Genomic DNA, 6,242 nt, shown 5'->3' with positions numbered 1-6,242 from the left:
AAGACTAGCTGAGGAACTGAGGGCCTTGGGATATACTGAAATGCTGAATTTAGATGCTAAAAAAGGGGCAGTTTGGTGAATGAAGCCATTTGCATTTAGCCCAAAGTGCACATCCCTGCTCCAGCTTATTTTTAGCAGTTTCCACCCATGTTTGTTGTACTGTTTTGAGCGGTAGAAATACAAGATGCCTGCGTCGCACAAGTTTTGTTCCCTTTGCCGACCAGCTTGGATAACGCACCGCACCCAGCTGCATTCAGCTGGCAGTCCGGTCACACGGGACAGGTGGCTTTGGGCTGTGGCTGTGCTGCAGGCCGGCTCATGCACCACACCTGCCTAACAGAGAACCTGCACGTTCATTTACTTCCTGTAATGTTATTGTAAAAAACCAATATTCTTTCTAATTGATAGCTTCTGGGATGCCTTTCCTTTAAAGGTTTGGTTGTTAATTTGGCAGCTGCAGACACCCGTTGTCTTGAAGGCACAGAACGGCTTTGCAGTACCCATTCTGAAAAACACTCAAATGTCTTGACCAGGTCTTGTCTGGGCTAGGTTTGTCCTTGGTTCCTATTTTGAAGTTTTCAGCTTAAGATTCCCATCCCTCACTTTTAACAAGAATATTTCTTAATGCATGGAGTGTTCAGCTTTATTTTGGGGGGTAGAGAAATAGGCTTCAGCTAACTGAGTAGCTATTTTATTGACAGTGAAATTAAAATGGCTTTCTGAAAATATTTGTTAAAAAGGAGCAACAAAAAGCTTAATAAGGTTCTTTAGGGAATCCTTCCTACACTGTACATGATTTGGTAACTGCTCCGATCACCATGGCAACATTTTCATTTGCCCTTCCGCATGTATGGTTTTAACTGGAACAGCAAGGGAGGGGAATATAGGGCATACAGCTTGCTTCTCAACGGCTTTGTTACGACTTGCGTTTGTGGCTCATCATTAACATTCCCATCTAAAATAACAAAATTGCCACAGCTCATTACAGTATTGCAAACAGCTTGTTTTCTGTTCTCAGTTAGCGTTAGCAGCTGAGGTCCTGAGATTGAAATGTTTCACAGTAGTTTTCAGCAGCACTAGTTGTAAGAGCTGCAGTTACAAAAATCCGGTATTGTTTTTCAGAAGAGGTGAACGTCATTGTTTGGACTGAAGGTTTTTATCCAGAATTTTTCCTGAAGTAGTGAAGGTGTTGGACCTCTTATGTCTTTAATAGCTGGCTCCCATATTTGTGGTTTCTTTCATCAGTTCATAGCTTAAGCAGGTAAAAAAAGATTGTTAAGATGGTTTCATGCTTCTAGTTTTAAAAAAGTAAACACACAGAGTACCGTAAATGTAAGTACCGCACATGTATTTTAGCAGATGTCTGTAACATATCTGAAGAGGTTAAACTGTATGAGCATAACTCCTTAGTGGAAAACAGGACAGCTTTCTCTAATGCCATTGGGTCTTATTTACCAGTTCCCTGAATTAATATATACTACTGGCAAATTATTAATTTGAAGGGGGGGGTGTACACCTGGAAAATCAGCAGTTCAACGCAATGGTAACAGCTTTGGATCACATAAGAACATATGACTGTATTCCAGAATACCATCAAAATACTGACTCTCTGAAGAGAATGGCTTCATCTGGTTTTTTAATGCCAGCTTGATCCACAAATCAACATTTTCCTCCAATCCCTCCAAACCATAAAATGTCTTTGTTGGATACAAGAATACAATTTTAAAAAATATATATTTTTTGCTGCTTTGACCTCTGAGGCAGTTTAGATAACCTGCTATTTCAGAAGAAGTGAACGTAATTGTTTTGGACTGAAGGTTGAGTTTCATGCTGATCTTGCCTCAAACTCTACACAAAAAGATCTGAAAAATCTTGGGTGTTTTTCTAAAAATAAATACATATTATACCATGAAGTATAGCATGATTAAAAAAAAGAATGCCCTCCAAAATGTGGCTGTGTCTCACAGTAAGGTATCCTGTAGGCTGAAGCAGTGAGTTTTTATTTTCATCAGACTGCCTGGTTTGATTCCCACTAACTTCAGTGAGAACAAGACCAGGCCTGTTACCCTCCTAGCGTCCTACTCTTCTCTCCCTCAGTTTTATTTCATATGCCAATAAGCTTGTCACTTTTTATTTCAGGCCCAGAAAATACTGGAGGCTCGCTGCTAGCAGTGCTGTCACTGTTGGTGCTGTCATCTCACGGAATGGGAACTTCAGAAGTTGAATTCAAGGAGTTTTTGACATATTATTAGCAAATTTTTCTTCATATCCTAGTGCTTGCTGCTCTGATGAAATGAGACTTCCCAGTGGTAGATTAATGATGGATTATAAAGTATCAGTAGCACTTGTGGGGCTGGCTGTTTTGCATTCCTCAGATTAATCTCCTTGGTTTACCTTGAATTTAAAATGTTATCATCGCAGTACTGAAAACTATTTCCTTCCTCTATTACGTACCAAATTCCCCTTCTTTGCTTCCTACACGGTGTATTAAATTAGCAGCAGGGTGCTTGGCTGCTAATAGGCAAGATTTTTAAGCTAGCCTCTACAAGGTTATGGTCAAAGGGGGGAAAAAATGGGAGGAAGTTTAAATTAAGCTATTCTAGATCACACCATAGATTAAATAAATAAAAACTTTGCTGTCAGTGACACAAAGGTAAATACAGGAGGAGTTGCCGGTGATTTGGAAGGACATTGTAACAAAGCATTTTTGCAGTGACTTACAATAGGATCAGCTCCAGCAGAAGGAAAGAACACAAAGAACAACAGTCTGTAAAAGGGCTTATTAAAGCCTGGAACTCTAATATAGCAGTCATTTACCCAGTCGGATTTCTGATATTAACGGAGTAACAAAAGATGTACTTTGGGAGGAGCTGATTATATAGTTTTCCTACGTCTTCATTGTATAGGGGTAAAAATCTGTATACATCATTGTCCTAGAAAATGCCATAGTTCTTGTTCTCCTTTGGTTTGGCATCAGAATCTGGATTTGTTTCTTCAAGGAGACTAAAGAAAACTTGGGGGAGGAGTGGTTCCTAAGAAATAGAGATGAAAACTAATAATACTTAAAGTCATTAGACTGACTTAAATAGTACTGAGATGTGTAAAAAATGGTAGGCAAGATTACTGGAATAAGTGCTATATAAAATGTCACAGGCACCTGCATATTTAATCCTTAAGGAGAATGATATTTGGAATAAATATTGTACATCTACATCTAATTGAATTCAGCTTTACAGCACTATTAAATGAAGTACAGCCATAAATACCAGAACTGGTATGCGAGCAACTTTTCTGTCTGTTAGAGGAAGACGTATGTCTGAGTTTGTCAAGTACATTTACACCACTCACACTTGTGAACAAACAAACCGAGCAGCTTTACCCTGTAACAGGGTCTTTTCTTTCCCAAATTCCAAGCAGAAATAACACAGGACCGTGTATTACTGCCACCTACTGTTAAAGTGATAAACAGCTGACTGAAACAGAAAAAATATCGTCAACTAGAAATGACCGCAAAGGGGGATTTTAAATTAATACGCGTGCTCTCAGAAATGGAGAGCCAGCAATTCTGTTTTCACTGTCTGCATTGTGTAAGGCCTGGCCTGTCACTGTGGTACTGCTGGGGTGCGATTCAACCTCGTGCTTTGGTTCCAGGCTTCCCAGTTTAGGAAAAGATGAAAGTCAAATAGACGATTTGGTTAAATACGTCAGGTGTTTAGCTAAAAAACACTTTAAAAATTGTGGAATCTTTGGGGTTATCGGTTGGAGTTGCTCTGCACTCACTCCTTGATTTTCATTTTCCAGCTTTGCATGTAACTCAGATGCCGGCTCCCCATTGCCGCCATGCCAGCAGTTGTGCCACCACTTACGCTTTGCCTTTTGCTCCCTTGAGCCGGCGATGTGACTGCAGGCGCCGTAAGGCCTGGCTGTCGGGCCGAGCGGGCCCCCAGCCCAGTGAGAAACCAAAGATCTCTCCTGGTTGCCTTCCTCTTCACAGAACTGCGCAAGAGCTGTCACGTGAATGACCGCTGCGCTCTTCATTCGCATTCAAAGTTTGCTCCTGGCTCCTCGGGTTTTTTATTTTAGGGTGGGAGATTTTTCCACTTACTGGAGGCCAAATACTTCCTCATATGCCACAGCTTAAGTATACAACCAGAACAGAGGTTAGGCTTACACGTAGAATAGCATTTTATGGAAAAAGCACTAGGCATGGTGTATGGGTGTGTTTCAAAAGACCACCCAATCCACAAAATCTATTTGTTGCATAGCCTCTCACTGTACATAGCCTGTTTTGCCTTTAGGCGCATACCCGAGCCCTGTATTCTTTGTACAGTATGCTCTAAAGAGATGCACCTTTTTTTTTCCTTCAGTAAAGGGAAGGAATGAGCCAAACTTTATAGAAAAGAACCATTGTGACTTTCTAAAAACCTTTCAAGTAGCAGCAACTTTAAAGATCTTTACACTGTAACAGCCTCTCTCTGCCAAGTGTGGCTCACACGGCTTTTGGCTGGACAGCAATCCTTAACTTTCTTGACTGTTCACTACGATGGTTCTTGTACTGCTTATTGTCTGAGAGGTTTTAGCCTACTCATCAGAACACAGCACAGGTGTGTGATATGTGCTGATATGTAAGTTAGTCATATCCTTAAAAGATCAAGTGATGAAAAAAACTTCAGATGATAAGACTCTTGTGAAAAAATAGCTAATGGAAACTTTGAGGTTATAAGAAATGTCATAAATAATAACCTTTCTGAGGCCTTTTCTTCTTTCTCAGACAGGATGTGCATGTTTGGTTCTGGGGGTTTGCTTCAGACTCTCGAAAATAACTATAGAGAGCAAGTATGAGATATCTATTAATGAGAAATTAGAAGGCCGTAAAAGTGAGTATATTTCCTCACAGTTCTGCCCGTACTAGCTAAACAATACTTTCAACAACAATGTGAGCACATTTGAGGCTATTTAAACAGAATTTGAATAAATGCAAAAAATATATTAAAAGATCATTAAAGAAGCTATGTTAAGCCCTTGTTTAAGAAATGACAGAGTTAAATTTGCTTCTGCATCTTCCATGTGCCTCTCATTTGTATGCACTACTATTCCAGCTTGCCATTGCAGGAATTCCCACAAGGCACAGTATAGGCAATGCTCAGTTAATGAGCAGTTACTCGATACTATTTTGGTGTCTTTATTCATTGTGTAGCCCCGGGCCTGATTTACTCACAAATTTCTGCTTTCAGTGTAGAACTATTCCCTGATGAGCTTCTCTGTGTTGCTTATCATGGGCTGCTTCAGAACGTGTCTCCACAGTATCCTGGCGGAATGCAAGGGTGGAACTATTCCCATCTTACAGTGGGAAGCTGAGGCAGAGTCTGAACAGAACAGGTGAGATTGTCAGTACCTGCCTCTTCAGAGTCCTTACCTCTTTCAGCATCTCAAACAATGTTCCCATTTGCTCAGGCTTCAGCTACGAATCCTCAACTCTACAAACCGGAGTGACTTTTGCAAGTCAAATGCCCAGAAACTAAGGGGAAAAAAGCAAGTGCAAAATGTTTAGTTTCATGATTTTCCTGGTATCGCGCAGAGGCGATCACAGAACCCAGTTCTCCTGAGCAGCAAGAACCCTTAGCCTTGTAACACTAGTTCGTGGTCCCACCGCATCTACCTTGCATCTTCTGTGACAAATGAGGCAGGCAGCTGGTGCATCCTCCAGCAGAGCACGTCCATCCTAAAGCAGGGTAAGCACCAGGAGGGGAAAATAGCACCACGTCATATAATTTTTTTTAATGAAACATAGACTCAATATTATTGATTCAATGATAGATTATAATGAAATGGTAAACAGAACCATAGAATGGTTTGGGTTGGAAGGGACCTTTAAAGGTCACCTAGTCCAACTGCCCTGCAGTAAGCAGGGACATCCTCAACTAGATCAGGTTGCTCAGAGCCCCATCCAACCTGACCTTGAATGTCTCTAGGTATAGGGCCTCAATCAACCTCTCTGGGCAGCCTGTTCCAACGCTTCAACCACCATCATAGTAAAAATTTTCATCCTCTCATGGTTTAGCCCCAGTCAGCAACGAAGCCCCACGCAGCTGCTTGCTCACTCCCCCCCGGTGGGACGGGGGAGAGAATCAGAAGAGTAAAAGTGAGGTAACCCATGGTTTGAGATAAAGACAGTTTAACAGGTAAAGCACAAGCCGTGCACACAAGCAAAGCAAAACAAGGAATTCATTCACTACTTCCCT

The sequence above is a fragment of the Phalacrocorax carbo genome, chromosome 3 (assembly GCF_963921805.1).
Source record: "Phalacrocorax carbo chromosome 3, bPhaCar2.1, whole genome shotgun sequence".
Taxonomy (NCBI): domain Eukaryota; kingdom Metazoa; phylum Chordata; class Aves; order Suliformes; family Phalacrocoracidae; genus Phalacrocorax; species Phalacrocorax carbo.
Note: the sequence above shows the minus strand (reverse complement) of the source record.